The sequence below is a fragment of the Falco peregrinus genome, chromosome 8, assembly GCF_023634155.1.
Source record: "Falco peregrinus isolate bFalPer1 chromosome 8, bFalPer1.pri, whole genome shotgun sequence".
Taxonomy (NCBI): Eukaryota; Metazoa; Chordata; class Aves; order Falconiformes; family Falconidae; genus Falco; species Falco peregrinus.
This window is the reverse complement of record NC_073728.1, coordinates 663,722-678,158: the sequence shown is the minus strand read 5'-3', so window position 1 is coordinate 678,158 and position 14,437 is coordinate 663,722. Positions and strand designations below refer to the sequence as shown.

The window sequence follows — 14,437 nt, the reverse complement described above, 5'->3', positions numbered from 1 at the left end:
ATCAATATCACATAATAGTTTTGTGTGCCGCTATGTGTAAGCATGCGTGCACGTGAGAGGGGGAGGAGGCTTAGTGGAGTAGAAGGGAATGAGAGATCAAAGTTTGTGGACCATCAGCTGGCCTCTGTGTCCTTCATTCTCTCTCTGCACAACTGAGACTTCTTAGTTGCTGCAACTTCTGTCTTCTGGCCTGGGCGAATTCAGGCTCTTGCCCCTTTGCAAGGCAGCCGCAGGCGCCACAGTTTCCTAGTCCAATGCGCTGCTCGTATCACTTCTCTCTGCCTCCTTTCTCAAAATTCCCTTGGCATCAAGTGTAACCTACCAGCTTTCACCTTCAGTGCATTTTTCAGCCCATCTCCAATGCTAACCTTTCCTCTCGGTCAGTACTGCGAGCTCTGCTCTTGCAGCGGGTCACTTCATAAGGACATTCCTTGCCTCTTACAACTTTATCTAAGGACTTGTATGGTGTATTTTACTCCACGGCAGAGCTCTCAAATGAATCCACGGGGCCAATTCAGCATCCTTCTGCTGTTGCTTGTTCAGAACTCTCCCTTGCCGTGGTATCTACCAGAAAACATGGACACGTTTTGACTCCTCTTTCGTAAAGGGTGTGTGTGTGTGTGTGTGTGGGAACCCTGACACCAAAGCACTCCCCATTATGCAGCTTGGCTCTGTGCCTGTCCTCCCCCTGCATGCCCATACCCAGCTGTTCACTGCATAGTGTAGTAATAAAAAAAAATAACAATAGTATAAATATAAAAAGTCTTTTCCTGCCGTTCTCATTGTTAAGGCTGGTTAGTGAGTTTCTTCTCCACGGCGTTCACGGAGATAAATGTCATTCCAGTACATTTCAGTTGAAAATGGTGCCTGGAAGCAGATCTCAGTGCAGCACTGCCTTTTCCTGACGTTACACTGTGCTGTGCTGTGCTATGGGTTAGAGAGGATCTGTCTGAGAAGGTCCATTTAGGAATGTCCCATCAAGCTCTGGAAGCTCAGGAAATGATCCTACATGGCACAGTGCCAGGAGCCGCCTTGCATCCCTCCCTGCAGTACCCATTATACTACACGGAGGTGTGGGGCTGGAGAGTTACCATGGGATGTACAGGGATGTGACAACAGAGCCTACGTGCAGGGAAAGAGGGAAAGAGAGAGCTTGTGAGATGCTGGCTCTGTGCAGGATTTTTTCAGTATGGAGATGGAGTCTTGGATGCTTTGACCTAACAGACTGTGTTTACTGGAGTGGTTACAGTGCTCGACTTTGGCTTTTATACCATTACCAAAAAATTACGTATGCCAAGATTAAGTGATCTTTGGGGTTTTTTTCCTGCAATAGGTCTTAGTTGACAGAGGGGGCAATTCAATCACCAGTAATTTTACTGTCGGTCTTGGGGTTGGAGGCAGCTTTTAATGAAATCAATTCTCACAAACTCAGATGATTTTATAATGCAAATTAAGGCACCAGAGGAGTAAAGGGGGTTTGGTTGTAGAAGAGAAACATACCATGGGACGAAGTATGTTGCAGCCTCGTTGCACGCTGCACTGACTAAACGTATGGTTCCAGGAGGAAAGGCAGCGCGGTAGTCGGGAAAGCCTGAGCCACAGAACTGTCAGCGTTGTTCACTTGTCAGCTGGTTGCTAAATTGTCAGGAGTATTTTGCCCGTGGTATCCTCATGGGATTTAACTTTTGCCCAGCTTGGGGAGCTGATGCCTGGTGAAAGCAAGCAAGATGTAAACGCCAAGACAGATCACAATGAAATTGCTTACTAATCTGGTGTTGTTCCCTTTCTGAAGGGCAATTACGGGCAAGATCTCAGCAGGTTCTGCTGGGAAGGTCTCCCTCAGATTGGTGCGGCTAGATGAGTTTATACAAGCTGGGGATTGCAAGGCACCGTTGGGAGATCTGGACCTGTGAAAGTTTAGATGTTGTACAACAAAGCAAACGTACAAATGGACGTAGTTGAAAAGCATGTCAGAAGAAGAGCTATTAATAAACCTTCAAACCTTATCTTTCCTGTTTTGTCAGGAGCAGTAGTTATTCATTACAAGGGTAGATCTAACAGGACAAGAATTACCGTAAAGAACAGCTCACAATTAATGGCTAAAAGGCCAAAGTTTAGCCTGCCAGCTTCATCTGTTGGCAGTGGTTTTCATGTGGCTATTAGTGTGTCAGGGACGTTTCCTTAGCATCTCTTATCTGTAGGCTGCAGGGAACAGCTTAGTGATGTGGACTGAAGTTCAGAGTTCAGGTGAAGCACGGACCTTACATCCCTCTGGGTCTTGGAGAAGCAGGTCTACATGAGGGATACCAAGCTCCTGCTACATCAGGAACCAAGTTGTCCTGTGGGTACAGCGTGGGGTGGGAGGCAGGAGGTGCGGTGTCTGACTTGTGCTCTGTTTCTCAGTCCTGAGAATGAGTCCTGACCTCGGTGGGATCCTCTTCTCTGGTAATTTGAAGATGTGAAGGTATCTACTTTCTCGGGCATCCCCTGAAGTCATCCTCAGGAGTGTCATTCCCATCCCAGCTATCTGAGGGCAGGGGTATGCAGACATGGGGATGGAGTAGGAAGGGCATGGGATGGGAGGTAGTGCTGAAGTGTGGCCCTTAACCGGCAGCTTTTCTGTTCTGGCAATGTTTCTGGTAAAAACAACAAACTAAAAGAGGTGGGGGGGAATTTTTCTGTGCCTTTCCCACAGCAGGCAGTGATCCCCGCCAAGCACCAGCAGAGCCCTGCCCAGTATAACCAGGCACAACCCCCAGCGCAGGTGCAGGGCCATGTAGAGCAGCCCGGTTCTGAGGCTGGCGGCGCCTTGGCTTTCCTCCTCCCTCTCAAAAGCCTCAGGTCCAGCACGTGAACATTGCGGGCCCAATGCTTCCCCATTAGTCACTGGCGATGTTCTTGCTAGTCGTGATGGGAGCAGGTCAGGCCCCCAATTGCATCAGTGTCTCCTTAATGAGCAGGAACTCCAGCAGTTTCATCAGCTGTCACTGCTTCCATGAGCGAAGCGAAGCTTGCGCATGGCTCCATTTTTTCTCATTATTTCTGTGGGCTGCACTCCCCAATCACTGTAAAACTCTGCAGAAAATATTTTTAAGGTGACAAATTGACCACCAGCAAAGCACTAAATCCAATAACTTTTGCTTTCTAAGTGAGGCTGTACAAGAGCCACAAAGCCCAGCTGCTGTTATGCAGAAACATGTTGCATCTGACTTTTCCCTGAGCATTAAAGGACTGAATTATGTGTCTGTCAGCTGAGAGCTGTTTACCTGGCGACAAATCATAATTGCTCTTGTTAAATCTAAAGTACACCGGCACATTTTCATACTATTTCCCACACATTGCACAGAATTTCTCTAGTAGGCCAAGCAAACAGTTACCAAGCCTGGATTACAACCCAGAGCCCCAGACTGCATTGCTTGTGAATACGCAGAAAACCTCCTGTTGAAGGTGCCTTGATATGCTCCTGCTAGCGGTGCTTCATTTAGCTAGAGATTTAATTGTTCAGGCTGTAAATGGGATACTCCTTTTGTGTCTTGTTTTCTTGTTTCTGTATCACTCTAATCTGCCTTTGCACTCGTACAGATTTTTCTTTGCTTAGAACAGCTTTCATTGAAATGCTGATAAAATGTGCCCTTTCTGAGGCAAAACCAGGATGCTTTCAAGGTAAAAAAAAAAAAAAAGAAAGATAGATTAATTCTGCCATTAAAGTCTAATTATTCTCCGGTCATTCAAGAATAAACTTCTGTTCTCCCTGTCTGATTTCCAGGCTGTAATCTCACTGGGGCAGGTATTGCCTTGACATTTGCATCTCTTGAGGTTTATAGGTGGCAGGAAAAGACGGATTCCTGAGGAACTCAGTGTCAAGTTGTGCATGCAAATAACTCTTGCCATCTCCGTGCCCTTCAAAAACCCTCCTCCGATCGTATCGCTAGCAGTCAGACTCTTGAGCCTTGCTGCAGAAAACTGGATGCAGGGTATGGGGGAGACGAGGTCATTTTATCGCTTAGGATCTTCTGAGGGCTGGAGCTCTTCAGGAGTTGGGTCGGTGGCTCAGTTCCTGGCCCTGTATGTTCTCTTTTTCTGCTGCTGACTGTGGTTTCTTGGCCCCTTGCTAATACAGGTGAGCTGGAGTGAGCTGGACGGCAGAAGGAACGTAGTCCCCAAAGGTCCCACAATAATCCTGATGTGCCTCTCCGTGTTGCAGCCCTTTCTCTGTTGATCCCTCTGCTGGGACTCTTGGGATTGGCGATGCCATGCAAGTAACGGTGGACTTCCACCCAGAGAAGACTGGTGATTATTCCAGGCCCCTGACAGTTCACTATGACACAGGTAAGGTCTGGGCACTGCATGGTGCCCAGTCTCTGCGTCCTTCAAAACAGAGACCTTTCAAAGCAGAAAAATGTTAAGCTTGCTTTGCAGACTACTTCTAAAACCTTTTCTTTCAAAACCTCTGTATGTTTCGGTGCTTAAGTGAGCAGGTAAGGGGCAAAGGCTGCGTGTGCCCTCGTTCTGTGTGGCTGTGTGCCGGTCTCTCCCTGGGGGATGCTGGTGTCGGCTGGGTGCTCTCCACCCAGCACCCCCCATGACTGCCATCTGCCATCATTCCCTGTTGTCCCGGTCACCTTAATTGCCTCTCCAGGTGTATCTCCCCTGTCCCGGCTTTGCCTCAAAGAAAAGTGACAAATAGTTGGTGTTTAGGGGGCTTTTAAAGTGCATCCCCTCAAGCAGGAATGAGGTTTTTTGGAATCGGGTTTTGCTGGGAGTTGCTGAGTCGGAGGCGGGAGGAACCTTGATTCTCCGTTACGGTGTGCATATGCACGTGTGAAGCTTCATTCCTTGGCGGTGCTATGTTTGAAGCGCGACGTGGGAATGCGTGCCTCTGTCAGACTCGCTCCAATGCCGCTGTCTCTTACACATCTGTCCCCTGCACTGCTTCTACGTTGTTTTGCCGCAGAGCCTTGTTCTTTCTTTTTGCCTTCTCCCACAGCTCACGACATCAGGACTAATGCAGCCAGGACTTGAGGGCTCTTGGGATTTGGCAGGAAGAGCTCGCTGCCTCCCGAGATAGGTGTAACATTTATATTAGGCTAGGAGAAGCTGAGGTCAGGCCACAGAAACACCATCAGCTTTACGCTTCACTGAAGAGTAAGCGGGGAATATCTTTAGGAAAAGGCACCATGTTAGAATGCTTCTGTCGGCCTTGGCTCAGCAGGGGTATGTTGTGGTGCCGAACGAGGCGCTTCCTCAGTTGCGTGAAGGCACTTGGCGTGTGTTTCCTCTCGCCTGAGAGGGAGGTTTGGTTTGTCCCTGTTCCTCAGCGTTGGTCCTTGGAAGTGTGGTGTCCTAACCGAGGGGATACTGTGTGCTGCTTTAGCCCGGCAAAGAGCATTTTAGTTGTCTTGGGTTTGTGGAAGTTACAAATGCTCCTGTATCTTCCAAACACTTATGTAGCCTCACGACTTATTTCAGCTTTGTCTAATGTTTTCCAGTTATTGACATATTCACGGAGAATGGTTGATGCTCACTCAGAGGAGCTTATTGTTTTGGGTAACAGTTTCTAGGACGGGTGACTGAAATATCAGCTAGGGAAGCACAAAAACGTGCCTTATTTGTATGCCTATACAGAATCTATAGGATAAAATTCAGAGGGCTAGAATTTCTCTGGGGCAGATGAGCAGTGACAGTGGAGATTAGGGCCGTAGGGTTTATACTTTGTGACGGAACAGAGTGAGCGAATAATTAGGGCCAGGATCTTCGTGGCTTGCTTTGAAAAACCTGAGAGTCTTGTTCTTACTGAAACAGCTGGTTCCCCCATAGTCAATCTTTGCAAAAGTCATTTGTGTGGGTAGGCCACGGGGATAAACTCTCTGCTGGCTCCGAGATGGGTGTTTTCCCAGGAACACGTGCAGCTCCCTGGGAGATGAACCCAGGATTTCATTCCTGCCTGCCAGTACAATGTTGCAGTTATTTTGAAATAAACTACGAATTGCGAAGGAGAGCAAGGGGATAATGAAGGGATTATCTCTCTAGCTTTGAAGCGTACAGGTAAGTGAAAGGCTGCTGAGATGAATTGCTAAAGTGAAGCAGAAACGTGTAATCAATCAGTCTTTCGAGGTGTGGTGCAGAGCTTATTGCAGGAGTAGTGCAGAGCACCAGACAGCGTTCCCTGACCTCGCGTGGCGAGCCCTGGCTAATGTGTCCGGCACCACGGCAGGCTCCCTGTGACGCGCGTACAGAAAGCAGCCGGGTTGCTCTTTCAGAGCCACCAACAGAGTGTTTATTAAGAAACAGAAGTGCTAAGAGCAAAACAGCAGTTTAAGGTGTTGGGAGGCGTTTCCCTCGCTTGGCTGTGTATCAGTACTGACTTGCTCGCAGGCAGCAGTCGTTCTCAATGGATCACACCCTTCTTAGGGTGACTTACGCAGGATCAGGTGAACGTTGCTTAAATTTCTGCTGAAGCTGGGTCAGATCTGTCCCTAGCATTGCTTAAGCAAGCATGGAGCTCTTCCATGTGAACAAGTCACAATTTTTCCCTTAGCGTATGATTTGGTTGATTTAAATTGTGTGTCTTTTGGGCTGGTTAGGAGCACAGGTACTGTCCCCTGGATAGACTGTGTGTGTGGTGGCGGTTCTGTTGCTACAAATTTATGGATGAGTGTGGAGAAAATGTTTGCTGCTATGAGCGTAATGATTTACAATGAAAACTTGTCCTTCAGTGGTTTACATGCCTAAACTCCTCCTTTTCGCCTGTGTACATGTGTCTGGGTGTGAAAAATCGCAGCTCATACTGAAATGAGGGTGACTTGGGATGTTCTGGGCTCCAGCATATCCCTGTCCAGCACCTTAACATCAGATTATGGTACTTGAAAGGGTTTCTGAAACCTGCGTGCGAAGCACTCGTACAGCTTTGGAAAAGGTTTCAATACCACTGAAAGTCCTGTTGGTCACTTGGCCTTTCCCAGATGACGTTCAGCCCACCCTGTGTGGACCGTGTGGATGTGGGAAAATAAGTTTATGGAGGTAAGTCCTAGTCTCAACCAATCCAGTATTCATAAAGTTTCGATATTCTTTCAGCTGTCAAGTCCTGCTCAAGTGAGATGATGCCCAAGCTGCTTGCCCTGAGTGCTGCTGATTGTACACCAAACCCAGTTTGCTGCAGTAACAACATTTATTGCAACCTGGCAGCGTAGCACCAGCTTGGTGTGGGAAGGTGAGCTTTGCTCAGGGACACGTGGCTGAGGAGATGCATGACGGGTTCCCAGAGGTGTGCCAGAGGTGCAAAGCAAATCCACCAGTCCAATGCCATCCAAAACAATAACGTCTACGGCAGGTGCTCCATGCAGGTGAAGAAGGCTGCCAGAGACAGGAGGTGCCGGCGAGATGCTTGGAGTTGTGGAAGGAGAATTGCTTCTCTACTCAGAGCTCCCTAAATGCTGACTCACATTAGGCTCCTGTCTCCAACGAGTACTAGTATAGTATGATGGGTGGTCTTCAAGGTGTAGGACCAGATCCTGTGCCTGTATGTGGGTGCCTCCAGTGCCCACTGGCCCTTGTGGCAAGGCGCTACAACACGCTTCTAGCCCAGGGGATCTGTGGTGCGGTATTGAAATTCCTCTGTGCAGTTTTTCCCCATCGGTTGCTGCATCCCTTGGCATCTCTTTGTCAGCACAGAAAACTTCAGTAATTAGCAAAGCACCACTGAGCTTGTGCGTGGCCGACGGACGCTATGTATTGAGATGCTTTTATTGCTGTCAGTAATAAAAGTAGTGATGCGGATGGCTCTCTTTCAGTAGCTCTGTGAGTCTAATGCAGAAGCAAAAGCCTGGGGCAGGATCTCACCCTCTTTGAGGGGGGAGATCAGAACCCATACCCATAGGAGTATTTTAGGAGACAGCACACCCAAGAGGAGGCAGCCCTCAAGCAGAACTGCCTATTCCATTACTCTTCTGTCTCCCCTTGGTTCAGAGCCCCAAAAAGCGGTTTCCCCAGAAGAGAGGTAACGTGTGTGGCTCAGGAGTAGTTCTCGGTGGTTTTAGTCCTGCTGGAAGCCTCCAGCCTTGTGCTAAAAGCCTGCTGAGGAACCGTCTAGGTGTTTGGCAGATGAATACCCTGTTTTCCCTCAACTTCCCACACAGCTTGCAGGAGGGCTGACAGCTGCTGAGCAGGAGCTGTGCTAAAGCAAATCTTGGCTTGTTTGCTGTGGATGGCAGACCCAGGCTCAGAGCATCCTTTGTGGTTCTGCACACCCAGGGCACAGATGGGAGAGTTCAGCCTCGGCTCCTCAATTGCTTACTTCAAGGGCAGGTAGAAAGTGCGAGCAGGGTCTGATTCTGGCTCCGTGGTTGTTAATCAGAGTGAGCTCAGTTCCTGTCCCTGTAGGAAGTGGGTGAAGTCATGTCTCCCCTCCTGAGCCCTGGGCAGCAAAACTTGCTCTGTGCCAGATTCAGGTTATTCCTATATGGCAGGAGGGAGCAGCTAAATAGGCTTCTTCAGTGCAGCACACTGGGAGCTGGATGTGGAGCAGAGCTTGCCTTGCCCTGGGTCAGGGAGGGGTCTGGCTGCCTTGTTCCCCCGCCGCTGAGCTTTGCTGCCTGGCCCTGGAAGCAGGGGGTCCCCAGCACCGTTTCCTCCCCATTGCTGCTTGCTAGGCGTGGGGCAAATGCCAGCAGCCTCGTAGAATCATAGAATGATGGAGGTTGGAAAAGACCTTGAAGATGACCAAGTCCAACTTAACCCCGGATTGCCAAGCCCACCACTAAACTGTGTCCCGAAGCACCACATCTGTGTGTTTGTCAAACGCGTCAGGGGTGGTGATTCCAGCCTGCAGCGTGGAGAAGCAAGCCCTGCCGGAGCCGTCTCCTCCCTGGCAGGCTCCCGCCAGCCCCCCAGTCCCGAAGGCTGGCCAGCAGCTGCTGCTTAGGCTGCCCGCACTCAGGGGGCTGCTGCAGGGGGGTTTGGTACTGAGCACCGGAGAGCTACTGGGATGTGTGGTTTGGGTTGGTCAGTAAGCGTGATGAGCTGGCCTCAGATCTTCCCCTTCCTCTAAGCCAGCACCAACACTTGCACGATAGACAAGATCTCCTTAGGGCAACGTAAGCATAAAAAATAATAACAAAAGAATTTCTTGGGTAGATCTGGAAGAACTGGCTGGGGATCACTGTATTTAGTGCGGCAGCAATGCTCAGGGTGGCAGGGGATGTCAGAAGAGGATCTGGGTCTTCTGCCCTACGCAGGACGGCCTGAGCCACTGCCCTGAGGTGCCTCTGCCCTTCTCGGCCTAACCACAGGCAGCTTCTCTGTGCTGCAGCAGCCTCTGGAGCTATGAGTGATAACCGCCAGCTTGAGAAAGCACCGAGGTTTCATCACAAATGGGGGAAAATGAGGCATGAGATCACAGGAAAAATCAAGGCATATGAAACACGATTAATTAGGGAGCTGATGTGGAGCTCTTCAGTCACCTGTGGCACGACAGAGAGTTTGGTGTGGTGTGTTAGAGCCATTTGGGTTTGGTGAAGATGACGGTAACTACAGAACCGGGTGTGCTCGGCTGGCAGCAGGGCAAGCACAGCCTGTGCATCTCGGCCGCGGTGGGAAACTGTGGTAGGGGCTGCATCGCGTTGCAAATGGGCCGAGGGGAATTGTCAGGGGCGTTGCTGACTGCTCAGCTCCTGCACAGATCAGCATGGGGTTCCCAGCCGGGAATGTCGGTGTGTTGGGGTGCTGAATCCCTTTCTTCAGCTGAAATTGATGCTGGGCTTAGCTGAATCAGCTTACGTTGGTAAATGAGGCCACCTCTGCAAGGGCTTGGCGGTGTGTTAGTGGCCACTGTACACACGCAGGAAGCTCATTAAATCCCAGCCCTACGTGTTTATTGATGTTTGAGGCTGAACGAGTAACGGCAGCACGGATGTGCCATCACCTCTGGGCATCTCAGCTACTCGCAAGAGTAAAACATTACCTTGCTGTGATATTAGTCTGTGGTTTTGTGCAGACTTTGGAGAAGACAACCACCTCTGCATGCCTCTCTTCTCTTTCCTTTAAGAACCCCCTTTCTACCGAAGGTCTTGTCATCTTGCCAGGCTGGCACTACCATCAGTAGCTTCCAGGAACTTGTTTGAAAACAAAATGAAAATCCTATTGACTTAGCCTCTAGATCAAGCCTTTTTCTTTGTCTTTTCTCTCTGCAAACCCACGGATGGATGTGGATAGGCAGCAGGGTTTAGCTGAGGTTCAGCCCTTGCTGTGTTGCGTTTCACGTTCCTGAGATCACTCAGGTTGCTGAGCCCTCGCGGTTTGTGCCGACTCCAGCCGGAGCGGAGGAGGCTCAGGACTTGCCTGAGCAAACCCTCTGCCTCGCTGCATCTTGACCTGAGCTGTGCCTGTGTCGTGCAGGGTACCAGGGTGGGAATGCCAAAACCATTTCTGGTTTTAACCTTGGTCTGGTGTGAGCGTTCACAGCGGCTCTGATGTCGCAGTGTGTTCGGTTCCTATCGAGCTAAATTCACGGCAACAGCCCCATAGCTTCTGGTGGCCACCGCTGTGTGCCACTGCTGGTCAGGTCTGTAGCTCTTCATCGCCGTGCAATTCTCCGATCCTTCAACACCAGGCAGGCTGGTAGTGGCTTCTTACCAGTGCTGGGAGGTGGGGAAACCTTCTGCTTCCCTAAGCAGCAGCCTCTCTTGGCTCCAAAGCTTTACTGTAGTGCGTGAACTGATGTAATTATTTCCGTTTGTGTTTAGTGCTAGCAGATGCAGACAAACTTGTTTTGTTTGGTGATTTTTAAAGATCTTGTTTCCTGTGTTATCCTAAGGTGTAAGCCAGGCTCTGACGCCGTGGTTATTACAAGAGGCTGCTCCAGCTTTTCCTTGGACTGCCAGGCATTTAAGAACTTTGCAAAGGGATTTTCCTTTCTGCTTGCCTCAGGTCGTGGGTGCATGTTGTGCTTTTCTTCCTTCACTTGTGAGAATTCCCAGCAGGATTGGCTAGTTTCTGTTGGACTTTTATGTTCTTGTACGTCTGCTTCAAAGCGAGTGCAGGGTGGCATATACTGTAGGCAAAAAAAGGTGTAAATAGGAGTTGAGGCAATTATATGTTGACTTTGCATCTTAATCGTAGCAGTGCTGCAACGAACTGAGGATTGGTAACTAATACGTTATACAAATAATTGGTTATATAGGCTTTTATGGTTCAAATCAATTAGATTGATGGGTGAGTATAATTGCTCTCCAAAGTGTTCCTTTATGTCAGATCAGCTAACAGTTAACAACTGTTTCCTGTCTTTGTTCCCCTTTTCCACAACTGCCTGTAACAATGATTTTTCTTTATATATACTGTTTTAGATAAGGTTGTTAAATTTCTTGCAAACAGAGTATGGCCTTCGCCCCTCTCTAGGGCCTTCTGTTTCAAAGCCGATGGTCTGTCGCTTTGAGGGTAGAAGAAGAGGAATTAAGTTTGTGCTTCATTTGCTTGATCGTTTTTTTTTTTTTTGTTAGTCATGGCTTTATATCTCCCAAACTATGTAACACCCCTTCTGACAACAATGCTGCTAAAGCAACCCGTGGCGTTGACTGCATGAGCACGGCTTGGGGGTGGGTGCTCGGAGGGTTATTTGGAGTTAAAAGTCTCCTTTTGGCTCTTTTGTTCATCCCCAGAAGCAGACTTCCATGTGACGCCGCCTATCCCGTTCTTAGCCTGTGAAGGATTTCTGGGAGAATGTAGTTTTCATCTCTTTGCAGGGCATCCTGGACTGCAGCTTGTCTCTTCTATCATCAGTGGAAATCACTAGTATGTTCTTAGGTGCCATGAACCCTCGATGCGTTTCGGGGCAGAACTGACCATTCATTAGTCTCCTTTCCTGGTGGATCAATCAGCGTTTGCTGAGAAGCAGAAGAGTAGCTTGAAGGGTGATTGATTTATGAAGTGGCGTATTAAGCATGTCTTTGCCAGGCAATCAGAAGGAAGGTTCCTGCCCTGTCTTTCCCCGTGGGCCAAAAGCAATGTTTCAGTGATCAGCAACCCCAGCGTATCATGGCTGTAGTACCAATAATGATTATATATAGCCCACGGCATCCTGGATATGCGGCAGCGCTGTCTTGTGTTATCCAACAGTTTCATTGTCCTTTCAGTCCATTCTGCGAGGCTCCTTCACACTGGGCAGCACAAAGGCTCTGTGCTGGCTCCCAGATATTCCTGCGCTGGAGTATTCCATCCCGTAAGAAAGCCAACAGCCCTTCCTAAGCACGGTGCGGAGGAGGTAATGGGGAATCCTTTGGGTGCTCCATTACAGGAGGATGCACAACAAGGAGCCTGGTGGAAAGCAAGGTGACTCCTAAGTGCAGGAGAGCCGTCTGAAGAGCCTGCGACCTGTCCCGTAGACGCTGTGGCTGGTCATTGCTCTCCATCTCCCTTTTCCTGCCCATCTGTTGTCTCACGGTGGCTTGCAGTGCTCTGGGGTAGCAGATCCTTTCCTTGCGATGGGCTGCATGGGCTCAGAGGGGGCTTTGCTGGGGGCTTTAGCTGTTGACAGCATCAGCTGTGGCAGCAGTGATGATTAGGGTGCCCTGAGCTTTGTTGTAGCCTGGGCAATGGTCCTGTAGAAACCCCTGTGCTGGCAGCAGTTATTTAATGGTGAGGTTTATAAACAAGCTGCTCCTAGGGCTGGAGTAACTAGCACGATGGTTTTAATGATGTCTGAAGGTAGCTCATGAGCACTGCCTCAGAGAAGCACTTAAAAATGACTGTCGCTGCCCTGTGTTTTGCTCTAGTGCTGGAAATAGGAGCGTGGGGACTGACAGGTGGCCTTTGTCAGAGACCCAGCACACTTTGTAGGTGATGCCATTAGCTTCCTGACAGCAAAACAGCTCAGAGCAGCGCTCCTGACTCTGACCGAGGTAGCTCTGTGGGAGGTGCAGCCAAAAGCATATGGTGGGGAGGGCTGGATCCAGCCGCAGGGGACTCCTCTCGCTTTCCAGAGATCGTTAGCCTGGTGAAGTGACTCCCTTCTCCGGTGGTGAAGTGGTACCAGCAGACCTTTGCATGCTGTTTGAAAAACCAGAATATGCTGGTGATGGTGAGGCAGCTGGGTATCGTGATAGTAGCAGGAGCAAAAGAACTGCTCAAAGGGTCGATGTGGAGGTACAATGACACTTCTGAGTGAAGAGCTCGGCTTTCGTTGCTTGCTTGTATTTTCAGTGAAAAAGCAGCAGGACCTGTCTCTTTTAGAAGAGGTGAGAGCCAGGCATAGTTTTCTGACAAACTGGGCAAATTAACTTAAACTTGCTTTCCCTGTTACCCAAATATTCTGAACCTGACTGTCATGCACTCCTAAAAAGGTTTAAAATCCAAATTCAGCGAGGAGGGAGTTACAGGGATAGAGGGAGAATATTACGGTGAGGACGAAAGGCAGCAGAGTGCTGTTTTGTTTCTCTTCAGTCTAATCCATCTGGCTACCAGCTTCCTAATATTTAGAGCAGTAATCGATGGAGGAAGGTACTGGCTGTTGAATGCTGGGAACGCATTCTTCATAAAACCTGAAATTTGTTTTGAAATCTTGTTCAAGGGTTTGCTTAATATTCGGAAAGATATTTTAGCTCTTCTGTAAATTCCCTCTCCTCCTGCACAACAGGCCCCCCAGAGGATGACCCAGTGCTGGGTTTCTTACTTTCAGATAGTTAAAAGTTACCATGATGTGCTGAGATACCGGTGGCCATAGCCATGCAGATGGATGCTGGAATAAAACACGGTGGTGTTCCCGCTGTCTCAGAGAGCATCGCTCAGGAGTGCACAGCCCAAAGCACCTGCTCTACTGCTGTGTAAGAAGCCTCTCTTTTAATTTCAAGTTCAGGTGTTGCTTTGTTCAGGTTGCAGAGTGAGCTGTGTCCTGCTGTCTCTGGGAAATACGTCAAAAGCATGTAAGAATGAGAGAGCTGACAGCCTGTAATAAGATCATCGTGTTGTGTAAGTAACGATAGGGCAGGTACGTCTGGATTCAGTAAATGTGCTTTCATGGCAGCAAAGCATCCCAAAGCACAGACCCACGGACATTACCCCATCAGGTGAAATACCTAGGGCTACATTGCTGGTACAGTACAGAGATTGTTTTGTTGTTGTTTTTTTCTTTTCCTCCAGACTTATATATTAAACCATCAAGAGTCTTAAATAAATGTCACATCTAATTTGGCACCCAGGCCATGAAGCCTGCAGCTGCCCTGGGCCAACCCTGACAGCTCTGCTGTGTCAGTTTATCTGCCTGGCAGAAAGACCTGCTGCTCCCTCCTGACTCGCTGGCGTCTGCACGCTCTCGTCTGTACCGGGAGGTTTGTGGGTTTACACAGTCAGCACGATGCCAGATCCTTCTCTCTGTGGTAGAAGGTGCTCCGGCAAAGCCCTCCAGCCTTCAGAAGCGTCCTCGGTGCCTGCAGCCGGGAGTGTAAGTGCT

At 49.2% G+C, this 14,437-nt stretch overlaps 1 pseudogene; it reads left to right on the top strand.

The window, feature by feature from the left end:
• Nucleotides 1–14,437, top strand: part of LOC129785005 (hydrocephalus-inducing protein homolog) — a 79,861-nt pseudogene that overhangs the window by 29,608 nt on the left and 35,816 nt on the right.